General features: G+C 46.2%; 1 pseudogene; it reads left to right on the top strand.

The window, feature by feature from the left end:
- The first annotated feature begins 1,421 nt into the window (after positions 1 to 1,421).
- LOC127234387 (methyl-CpG-binding domain protein 1-like) lies at positions 1,422 to 11,523 on the top strand (annotated as a pseudogene).
- Positions 11,524 to 12,514: the final 991 nt, after the last annotated feature.

Genomic DNA, 12,514 nt, shown 5'->3' with positions numbered 1-12,514 from the left:
TCCACTCCCCCTTGTGTTGGGACCGGACATCGCCGACCCTCACGGACAAGCAGAGTGGAAAAGGGGAGCACTGACTTGGAAAGCTAGGAGCGCAGGCGCACAGGCTGTGCGGGGATGCGGATGTTGTCAGCGCGCAGGCGTAGCAGATCCCTGGGGAAACCCGCGCCCCTGGAAAGTCACAGTACGCAAGCGCTGGAGCCTCCCCACTCAGGGCAGGCTTCGTCAAGACTGCACACAGGTGTGGGGTCCTGTTCGGAGCCCAAAAGGCGGCCCGTGGGTTTCCGGTTCCGGGAGTAATCAACTGCCGCAGAGGCTACAAAACTAGTGCTTTGGTGGAGCCTGCGTTGGAGGAGGAGGAGGAAGAGTGGACCAGGCGGGGCGCCCGGGGCGGGGATCGTCCCCATGGGTCCACGGGCCTAGCGCGGTGGAAGCTAAGGGCCTCTGTCCTGCTGGTGAGACAGCCTGGGCGTGGAGTGTTGGGAGCTCAGGAGGAGCTGGGGGAGGGAATTGAGGGGCTCGAACGGGCGGGGGGACACGAAGGGCCTGAGGCTAGGAGGAGGAATGGCGTCTTCTGTGAATTGAAAAGCACTGGGAAACTGGACGAGGGCAGGAAGGGAAGGGATGTATGTGGTTCACGGCCTTGACAGCAATGTCGAGGTTCTGGGACGAGGATGGAGAGGAATGGAAGGAAATCAGAACGTTCAGAGACGTCAGGCCTCCATGTTAACGGGATAGGACGGGGTGAACCCAACGGCTGATAGGTGAGAACACGGGGCCTGAGACAGGTCACAGGAGAAATACCAGCGTTAGAATTATGAGGGACTAGAGACTCGTGGAGGGGACGAAAAGAGGAATGTCAGAAGACTGACACGGGTGGTATTGTCCCCGATCAGAAACAGAAATTGAGAGGCAGGAACAAGGGAAGTTTTCACAGGATAAGAGAAATGGAGTAGCAAACGCTGGCTGTAAAGCGGTGAGGGATGAGGCTGGAAAGGAATTGTGGGCCAGAAAAATGAGGGAAAATCAGTTTTGGGGAGGAAGCTCTTGGACTTGAGGGGGAGATTGCAGGCTGAGGAATGAAAAGAAATGAGAGGACTGATATATGGAGGAGTTGAGCACTCATGCATATAAATGCAGCTGAAACACTGAAAGATATTGGAAGCTCAGATCAAGAGAAAAATGTAGATTAAGTTAAATTGAAGTAGGGGGCTGAGGACAAGAGGCATAGGGACCAGATTGTAGTATATATGTTTGGAGGGTGACAAAGAGGAGGGATGGCAAGCAAATACTTACACTTGTCTAGGGCAAGTATTAAAGTCAACACCTGACTTTTATGGCCTGGAGAACAGGTTGCCACTAATTTCTTCCATCCCTTACCTACTTCCAGTCCTCCTAGGCGTTTCTTCATTTCTGAAGTACCTATGGCTGAGGACTGGCAGGGCTGCCAGCCCTGGGGCCCTGGTTGGAAGCGACGTGAGGCCTTTCGAAAATCAGGGGCCTCTTGTGGACGCTCAGACATCTATTATCAGAGGTAATGGGAGGGTTGTGGACAGTGTTCAATGGAGTCATTACTAACTCGTTGTTAGTAATTAAACAGGTTTGTTTAAATCTATGGATGAAGTTAAAATTGTGCACATAGTCAGTCCTTTATTAAAAGTTTTGTGTTTTCATAATCACCCATTCTTAATAAAGTTTATTTGACCAAAGTCAATATTCACAGTGCATTTGTGATTATTCACAGACATGCATGGGGGCAGCCAGAACATTTGAATTGTCTAGTGCTTGCATTCCCAGTAAGCTGAACAAGAACTTTTTGTTTCAAATCGAGATCCTTTCCATGATCTATTTAGTGCCATATTTTTGTTGCCAAATTTGTTGTTTAAAAAATCTCCCCAAATAAAGTGCTGAAGTGTCTTCTCAGTATTCCCAGTGCAAGAAGAAGGCATGTGCTTTTTCTCCTTGTCAGATAAAGCTTCTTCCACTGAATTGCATGTACTATCTGCTTGAGTTACAATGTTAAAGAATCAGAAATGGTACATCCCGAAAGAGAAGAGGAAACTTGCTGAGGGCATTGTATAAGGCTGCTCTGGAAAGAACAAAAATTAACATATGTAGTACTTGATGATGCTCAGAGAAGTTGGGAAAGCAGCTAAATCTGTAGATTCATGAACTGATGGACAGTAAAGCATAATGAACATCATTGTTATGAAGAAAGCCAAAGTCATATTGGTCAGCATTAGGAAAATGTAAACCATTTAAGCTATTTCTGTCTGACTTGCATGTTTCAGAAGGTGATATGGTATGAAAAACATTGCCAAACTTGGGATGTACATTCTGTATATCAGAAAAACAAGACTAAAAAACACTGGCAGATAAACCTAGACAAAACATCCCCTGAAGCCAGTGTGGCCCCTTAGTTATTAACCAATCATGAAGTCATTTATAAGAAATAAATGTTACAGGGTCTTTAAACAGAAACATATAAAACAAGACTATGATTGATCAGCTGTTGAAAATGTGACAGGCTTGCTGGAACTCACCTGTGTATTTCCTGTAGGACCAACAAGAACCTTGTTGCATGAATTCAAGATTTGTAGAACTTCATAATACATGATTACTACATATAATGAGAATTGACGATAAATACATTAACATTAAAATTCCTAAGTGTTGTGGCCAGCCGACCTGTCAAAAGTCCCTGAAAAGGAGAGTGAGGATTTAGAAAGAGACAAAAAGACAGGATAGAGTCCGGAGGGCTTTCAGTGAATATTACAACAATCCAGAATTTTTCTCATAGTCATTTTATACCCCAAAACAAAAGGGGAGGGCAAAAGACTTCCTTAACCATGGTTCAAGGAAAAGACAAGCATAATCATCTCCTTAATTCTCAAAACATCAAGTAACCACACCTTTGGTCAAACATCCCTGTTATTTGGCCATGAGGGAGCAAGAATAGGCTTGAAATCTGTGGCCTTAAATCAAGATGGAATAGAGTCACTGTGGGCTCCCACAGACAAGCAGGTATTTTTGATACAGCTACTAACATTTCTATACCCTTCCTGTTTATCTAAGTTGTCATTTCCCTAGTAGAATATCATAAAATTTCAGATATTTCTCCTCATTATGTTTTTAACTTTCTTCACATATGAAATTTCAAAACGTAAAGTAATTGGCAAAAGATATGTATTTATCAGACTAGTAAATGGGTTTGTTAGTTTTGTGGATGCTGGTAGGAAGTGATACTTCTGGATCAGAGATAATAAAATTTCTCACAGTAGTATCAGAATCTAAAATATCTGTTTTTAACATATCCCAGAATCCCAATTCCCATAGGATGACATGGAAAGGGCTAATTAGCATATGTGCTGGCACTGTATATAGGAAAGGCAGCCTGTGTATTTGAGTTTAGATAATCAAGTATCAGTATGATAAGCACCCCTGAAAGGGGACTTTTTCAAAAGTTACCTGTTTTTGCAAACCAGTGAGAAGGTAGTTTGTTATTTCAGGAGATAATGAATACCTCTGATGACGCTTTGCAGAAGTGGGAAAAGACCTGGAGTGTCATCCCTCAACATTAACTACTTATACTTTGTATTGAATATAGTTTCATTTTGATGTTTTAAAACATAGTTTTGTTATAAGCTTTTATGATCATGCATTGGTATGTAATGCATAACATTTAAGTACTGGGCCCTTGTCTAGTGTTCATGGAGCCTTGAGTTTGATTTCCAGCACTACCTAAACTAAGTGTGATGGTACACTTCTGAAACCTTAGCGCTGGGATGGAAGAGGCAGGAGGTATCCAAAGTTCTAGGTCATCTTTCTTTATACTAGTTTCCAAAGCCCTTTGGATTAAAGTGATATCCCATCTCCAAAGTAAAACAAACCAAAGAGCATATTTATATGTTACGCACTTAGTAAGTATTTCATGTTGAGTTTTATTCATTTTCAACACTAATGGTGTTACATCTTATAGGATGTTTATGTGTCTTCATTTTTATTTATTTTAGAGCAGGGTCTCTCTCTCTACAGAGCCCTGGCTATACTGGAACTGATTGTATAAACGGAAGCTGGCCTTAAACTCAGAGATCCCCACCACATTTGCCTCCCCAGTACTGGGATTAAGGCATGTGCACAGTGTCTTGCCTGTTTATATGTCTATACTACAGTTGCCAATAGTAATACAAGTCTGAGAAATACACAAACTCAGGTGATGTATATATTACACTATACATCTAAGTTAAATATTCATATGGTCATACATTGCTTACTGGGTATTGATACATTCTGAAACACATGTTATTTAATGATTTTTCATGTTAAATTCATAGATTATACAGCTAGAATGTGATGTCATTAGACAATATAATCTTAGGGAATGTCATGTATATGCAGTTGGTTATTGATGAGAACATCATTGGATACCACATAACTGTATATGGTATAGAATATGCTCCTCCACTGAATAAAAATTCCGAGATTAAATCAAACACAAGAGAGAATTAGGAAGTCAAGAGAAGCAGTAATCCCACTTAATTATATTAGGTTACTAATAATCTGTTGGTGCCTATAAAGATGGCTGCACACCATTTGGCTCAAAGGGCAGAGGTTCAAAACTGTCCTCAGCAAGTCATAAGACCTAAAGGTCAATGGTGTAGCTACAGTAGGGTGTTTGATGTTGGACTTGTCTGTCTCATTCTAAATAACAACAGACCTGGTCTGAAGTGTGGCTACTCCTGAGCCTAAAGGCTAGGGAACAAGAAGTTGTATTTGAGGTGTGGTTCCTGAACCCTTAGAGAAAGGAGGAAGATAAATCTGTTTGTTGTATTATATACATAATACCATGTTTCCCTTTTTGGATAAGGTGTATATAGAGTGGTGGAAAATAAACTGGTGGCATTTCAGTATTAACTGGATCTGCCCTCCTGATTTTATTCTGTGTCTCTGTCTTTTCTTTTATCGTCTATAGCTAGCCTTTCCCTCATCCATACACCCCCACTCAGGTATGAACTTGGGGCTGCTCAGCTGGTTCTGATTGCAGCCCCACAAAGCCAACTTCAAGATTAAATCAAACACAAATAGAAGTCAAGGAAAGCGTGGTATTTAATTGTATGAGATTACTATTAGTCTAACATTGCAGCTTCACAGTACATTAACTCTTTTCATATGTAGGACTCCTAAAATGATAAAACACACTAAAGTTCATAACCAGTGATTGTAATTATTATTAATCAAGTACTATATGTCAATGTGCTATAGGTATTACACTAGGTTTGTTTACAATAACCCCAATACAGGTGCTGTATAACGTTATGTGAAGTGACATTAAAATTATTACAGTATTGCCAGATGTTAGAATTTCCCCTTATTATAATTTTATGGGATTATTATAGAATATGTGATGGCGTGGATCAAAATGAGGTTCACAGCTGAATTATTTATTAACATTTGTATGCATGCTGGTATTTATATTCATATCTTGTATTCTTGTTACTTATACAGAGGTAGGACTTGGGTGGGGCTCACAGGCTGTGAGGGGATCACCAGATCTGTGGGTATGTTGTGTAGGTGGGCATGACATTAGCTCCCTCTTGGGCCAACTCATTGTGGTTCACTCTCAGCCCCACAGGAGATAAGATCCGAAGCAAAGTTGAGCTCCACTCGATACATAGGCCCGCCGTATGATCTTACCCTCTTTGACTTCAGACAAGGCATCTTGTGCCTATCCAGCTCCCAAGGTACTTCCCAATGTCCAGTGTCTATGCCAGGGTAACTGTGTCACATGATACCCATGTGCTGATCCACACTCCCTGTCTTCATCTCTAGACCCATCCTGTGGCTGTCCCCAGCAAGAAGAAGAAGAATAAGAATAAGAAGAAGCAGCAGCAGCAGCCTTCTACACCAGCCAAGGCTAAGAAATGTCAGGTTGGACCCCAGAAGAGTGAGGTCAGGAAGGAGACCCAACGGGATGGGAATAAGGCTGGCACTGGCACTGGCACTGGCACTGGTACAGCTCAGCTTCATTACCTGCTCCTGGGTGAGTGTTGGCTTAAGGTGAGCCAGGTTACTGAGGCTTGGGATTGTGAGTACATGGGTTCTGCTCTTTTCGTTTTAGGGTGCTGTGAAATTGTGGAATCCACTTCTCATGGGATATCCAAAAGGCAGAGGCTCAAGGCATTGTGCAAAGACTGCCGAGGTAAGACAAGACCCTAGGGATTAGGGAGACCAGGCCACATATTAGACCCAGTGCCAGGCTAAACTGGAGGTTGTATGGTACAGGTCAGGACAGAGGCTTTGGGTGTATGTGGGAATCCACCTGGGATCCCACTCTCTGGAGCATAGGTAGAATGGTGAGAGTCAGGGTCAAGGAAGTAGCTGAAGCTGTGTGTCTGTGTCTGTTGCTTCCTTTTCCTTTCTCACTATTCTTCTTCTTTCATCAACACAGTGTGCCTTCAACCGAGAACAGAGAATGTTTAGGGTAAGAACAGTTTGTTTTTTGCAGCCTACAGGAGAGCAGAGTGTCCTAGCATTAATGGAGGGGTTCGGAGTCATGACAGGCCTACAAGGCATGATGGGTTGGTGTTTTTGTTTCTGTTGTTTTTTTTTTAAGTGAGACCTGGCTGTTGGTTTGTTTGCAGATGCAATAATGGGGAATTAATGGGTTATCCAGTAAACACAGGGATTAATTTAACAGAGTACTGGTAGAAGGCATAGTAGTGGCCTTGGTATTGATAAGCTAGTCACTAGTTTATTAGCTAGTAAGGAAGCTAATTGGGAGACTATTAAGCATGGGTAACATTTGGAAGGATAGTGGTCCTCGGGTCCCCTACCTAGACTTCTAATCTTACCCCATCCATATCTGACAGAGAGTTAGCTGTGGAGAGTGTACAGCTTGCCTGGTAAAAGAAGACTGTGGGACTTGCTCCATCTGCCGTCTGCAGCTACCCTGATGTGGCATCAGGACTCTTCTGCAAGTGTGAGCAGAGGCGCTGCCTCACGGATTGTGGAGAAGGTGAGTCAGTTAGATGAGGTGGGCCCAAGGCTTTCCTCAGTCCCTGGCCTTCTAGGCCCCTGACTCCACCAGTCACAACTCTGTTCCCCACCTCCCCACACAGAGCTAGGGTGTGGGTGGTGTCGGGGTTGTCAGACCCAAGAGACTGTGGCTGTTGCCGTGTCTGCCTTCGCCCTTCCCCGCCCTGGTGTCAGGCGCCAGTGGAGGTGTATGCAGCGCCGCTGCTTTTGGGTGAGTCAGCTCAGCGATCACTGCTGCTGGGAGCAAAGGCTGGGCCAGGGATCATACACTGCTATTGCTTCCACCCAATCTGGCTTTGCCTGCTCATGTCTTGTTTTCTTTTCTGTCCCATGCTCACCTCCTTGGTTCTGCCTACCTGCCTTTCTCTGCCAGCACTTTGCTCATCCTTCCCAGTGACCACCCTCAAGGATGTCACCGAGCACCCTCCCCAGGTTGTGGTTGCCCCCACTGTGAGTGTCTGACCACACATTTCACCTGACCAGTCAATGCATGCTTTCTGCTCCCTGGGGGTCCAGTGTTCTACCTGGTACCACCAAGCCTGAGCTGGTTTTTGACTTCTAGGGTAATCATAAGTGCCGTAAGAGTGGCTCGAAGGTGGCTGCCCAGAATGACTCCCAAGCTCAGCCACTGCCTCCACTTCCTGCATCCCAGCCGCCCACAGCCCACCAGACTGGTAAGGCCCTGGTGGGCAGGGGGAAGCACAACCCTAAACTCACTCAGCACCTGCCCTGACCCCAGCACATTTGCCTCTGCAGCACATCAGCGACCTAGCGCCCACATCACCTGCTGAGTTCATCTATTACTGTGTAGACGGGACGAGCTAGTGAGTGGTCCCACCTTACCTGGATAAACCTAGACACTCCTGATGCTTCTGCAACCCCAAGGAAGCAGATGCTGTAATGGGACTAGTAGGGAGTAATAGTTTGTACCAAGGTGGATAGGCAATTACTGGGAAAGAAGGGTTAGCAGTGTGGTGCTTACTATCAGGTGATCCAACATCAATGTCTGGTGCATGACAAACATGCTGAATGGTGACATAAGGGTGCAGGTAAATACGTTTGTGTGGAGTAACTAGTCAACCCAGCTGGCAGTGATGAGGATAATGGAAGGTCAGCCAAGTCCTGATGGAGGTGAGGACCAAAGACATTGTCCTGATAGCAGGTGCTCTGTGATACAGTAATGATGCAGTCTCAATCCTAATGGTCTTGGAGGCCAGCAGGCATAGTGATTGTGGCTTATTTTGCCATCGCAAATGCTGAGGAGAGGTTGCAGGCTGAGCCTCATGTGTAGCGCTCCTCCAGGGCTTGAGGGAGTACCAGGAATGGCACTGAAGTGGGTGCTGAGGATGGCCTCTCCTAGTCTTAGTGACAGTAGCACCATTCCCTCCCACCCCAGCAGCACTACCGAATCACCGGCGACCTAAGTGCGGGCCTGTGCAACCTGCCCTGCGGCGAATGGACTGTAGCCCCTGCGATTTCTGCTGCGACAAGCCCAAATTGGGGCAGCAACCAGAAGGCGCCAGAAGTGTCGTTGGCGCCAGTGCCTGCAATTTGCCATGGTGGGTGGGGCAGGAAGGGTTAGGCGGATTGGGCTAGATTGGGCCTGGCCCACCCCCGTGTTTGGGGGTGGTGGGCAGGCCTGGTAGATGGGTGGGTGGTGTAGTGATTCCCGTTGAGAATTTGCAGATAGTGTGTTGGGGTGAGTCCAGCTCTCCTGCCATTGCTAACAGGAGATTGATTAGCAGGCTCAGTGATGAGAGCTCATGTTAGCAGCAGGGTCTCTGATGGGACATTAGCAGGCACATTGGAGTAGGGCAGGGTGGGGGGTGAAAATTGGATGGCACCAGGGTGACCACAGCACTCAATCTTTTTTCTCACAGAAGCGGCTGCTGCCCAGTACTGGGTCAGGGTCTGAGGAGGGAACAGTATCACCTCCACATCACCGTTTGTCGAAGGAGGCCCGTTCTTCTGGACAAATGCATGCGAGCCCTTCCTTAAAAGCACCTTTGCCTGCTCGTACCAGCCCCACCAGGCCCTGCCCAGGTTTCAGCCAGGCAGCGAGCAGGTGGAGACTCTGTGCTGCCCCCACCTGACACAGACCTTGTGTTTTACGAGAAGGTGCCAGCAGTCCTTTGGGTGGTGCCCTGCTGCAGCTTCCTCAGAAGCTCCATTACAGGTGGATCTCCCCTTGCCCCACTCTTCTAGGCCCCACCCAGCTTTGTGCCATGGAGCTGAGACCAAGTCTGTTGCCCTCCTTTCTTATGCAGGAGGCCCAGTGCTCTGCCCAGAGTTGGGCTGTGGCCTTGCCCTCAGGTGAAGCAAGAGAAGGCCGATGCTCCAGAGGAGTGGGCAGCAGGCACAGCCTTTCTGACTCCATCCACCATGCAGCCTGGCTGCCTAGCAAGGTTGGGGAGGTAATGGGTGTCTTATGGGTGCCATACAGGTGGTCTATAAACAGAATTATAGTGAGGCCATGATGGTGGCACTGAATAGCTAATGGTATGCTGATGATGACCAATCTGTTGGTGAATTATCCAGCACATCTAGCAGGTGCCTTATTCTCCATAGGCAACTAAGTTTGCTTGCCATACTGCCCAGCTCATAGGAGCCTCAAGATGTTGAGGAATGGCAGAGAGATGGCATTTCTTAGTTATAAGTGAGATCTGTCTGCATAATGGGTTGGCTAGTTAAAAACAAAAATAAAAACTTGCCTCAGGCTGGCCCTGTCTTAACTACAGCCCTTCCTCATTCTCCTAGGTAGTAGGACCCAGATCTTGTACCCTGTGAAACCAGAGCCCCCTGGCCCTGAGGAGGATAGAGAAAACAGAGAAGATTGTGTCTCTGCATCAACCCCAGAGGGAGGAGATAGGAGGGGTTGGCACACCAGTGGTCAGTGCTGGGGGGCGTTCCCACCCCTACCTGACCTTGCTTTCTCTCCTGTCATGTTGACCCATAATATTATTATTCTTTCCTAGATCACAGAGATTTTCAGCCTGGGTGGAACCCGCTTCCGGATGCAGCAGCCTGGTTGCCAAGGTGTGCCCCATTCAGTTAGGTGTCGGGATGGGGGTGGTTGCCAGCCAGATGTGGGCCCTGAGATTTAAACCTAGGGTCAGCAGTTTGATTAGGTGCAGAGGACATAAAGGCCTGCAACAGTAAGGTAGTGTTTTGTGCTGCACTGTGAAGATTGCTTTTGAGATCCAGCCTGTTGGTATTCTAGTGCTCTCCTCTTGGGAAAGGAACAGAAGGGTTGATGCACCATGAGACTAGAAAGAAGACAGATAAAGTGAGGCTGCTCTCCTTTTAAGAGTCAGACTTGACATAAGCATTCTTATTCAGAAGATCACCATTCATTATCTTGAAGGCCTTAGATGCCCCCAAGAGCTCGTTATTGGGTGAGCTGTTTCACAGTGATGGGAAGAATGTGTGTCACACAGATGACATTGGACTTTCCCAAGCAGTGGGAATTAGGGGATTGGGCTTTAAGTGGCTGTGTGGGCTGAGTCTGTGTGTAGCTGTGTGATCTCAAGTGGATCCCCCAGTTCCCTGAGTAGCCTCTGTGGGTAGATTTGGGCTTTGTGTCCCAAACCTTTTCTGTTGAGTTTATCGTTTCAGATACTGTGTAGAACTGTCCCCAAGTCTAGTAACAGAGGTGAGGAGAGATGCCATTGTAGTAGGAGGGGGGACCCACCCCAAGGTTAAAAAAATCTTCTAGGCCAACTATCTGGATCCCATTGTTCCCATACATCAGTTTTTAATCGGTAGGAAACCTGCTAGAGTACCTTGTAGATAGCAGCTGGAATGTGAGAGACCATGCCTGGTGTATGGCAGATAGGGACTTCCATTAGCCATGATTCTGCAGGCTGTAAGGCTTACCATGAGGAGATAGGATCCCTCTTAACAGATAAGTTCCTGTACTGTTTACTTTGCTAGTCTGTAGAAGAAAGGAAAGTGACTGTAAGTAAATAAGGAGAAATGGATGCAGATGCAGAACAGTAGGAAATGGTTTGTGTGGATACTCTTTTTTTATACATGGCAAACCTCATTCAACAGACAGACCTGCTCCCTCTTCCCCTAGGTCCAAGGACCTTAAAAAAACCTGAAGCTAAAATGCAGTAGACTGGAGGCTTCTGCTGACTGTAGGACTGGAGGTGATATTTGCAGACCGGCTCTATGAGAAAGAACCTTGATCTACCAGGTGCTGGGCCCTGGCCTGGTTACAGAGTTTGTTTGTGAATCAACCCTAAGAGAAAAACCTACAAGCACAATCGAGGAACAGGCTGCTCAGTCCTTGAAGCTTAGAGGAAGCAAACTGGAAAGCAAGAAAGTGTAGAAGGATGAAAGAACATCTGCTCCTCCCAAGATCTCAGTGCAATGAAAAGCTGGATGTAGGGGTAGGGAAGGATATAATTGAAACCACTACAAACCATTCAAAAAAAACCATCTTCTTAACACTTGGTTGGTGGCTTCTGGATGACACCTGGCAGTGTGTCTGAGCATTTCTCGAGGGAAACAGCAATTCAGATGCTACAGAATAAAGGAGGAGAAGGCATTGCTGTTTGGTGTGCTCCTCTTTGGAGCCACTTCCCTGAGACCTCCCCCAGTGGCCCTTAGGAAGCCTGAGTGATAACTGTGCACTTTTGCAGGTGGGTAAACAGATTCAGAAGAGATGAACCCAGTGTTAGACAGCTAGTGTTGGTAGAGTCTAGAAATACACCAGGCTATAAAAAGCTTTTGTTCTTTAATCCACATAAACTGTAATCTGCAGTCTTTTGTGCAATAATGTATATTGTACATAACAGTTTTAGTGACTTTGAAAATATCAGTGGATCACTATGAACATCTGCAAGATATCCTTTACACTTTTCCTCTATTGTGGTTTAGGGAATGCTGAGGCTATGGATGGATGGGGTCACCTTCTTGTCAGGGCATTGGCTCATCTAGGAATCTAGGTTCCCTAGGCCTAGAGGCTGCATAGGATCCTCAACCCAGAAATTGTGCTTTCTTCCCCACTGCTGCTGACAATTTGCTTGGAGCCCAAGTGGTCTCACTTTGGCCAGAGCAGTACTTGGAAACAAGCTGCCAGCCTGGACCGTCTTTTCCTGGCAGCATCTTTCTCTGATGACCTTTATGTTTATTTCCTGCCCCTAGCTCAAATGTTTGTTAGGAGGCTGAATTAACTTATGTACTGAGTCCTGCCCATGGGCTGATCTTGGCTCAGCCTTACCTCACTTTCCATACTTAAATGCCAAAAAGAAATATAATTGGTTACTTAGCCAGCTTTACTGGGCCAGGACTGAGCGCCTCGTCATACTTTGTGTCCTGTGTGGCCCGCTTGCTGTAGCCTAGCCCCAGCCCTGCTGCTTTAGGCGATTTCAGATGTGGATTTCTCATTTCTTATTTCCAACTGAGAGGCACAGCTCTTGGCAGCTTCTACTCTTCCTTTGGCCCTGATTCGCCTTCCACTTCTGTCCTGGAGTCA

This window comes from Phodopus roborovskii, unplaced genomic scaffold, assembly GCF_943737965.1.
Source record: "Phodopus roborovskii unplaced genomic scaffold, PHOROB, whole genome shotgun sequence".
NCBI lineage: Eukaryota > Metazoa > Chordata > Mammalia > Rodentia > Cricetidae > Phodopus > Phodopus roborovskii.
The sequence above is the reverse complement of the archived record's forward strand: the minus strand, read 5'-3'. Positions and strand labels throughout refer to the sequence as shown.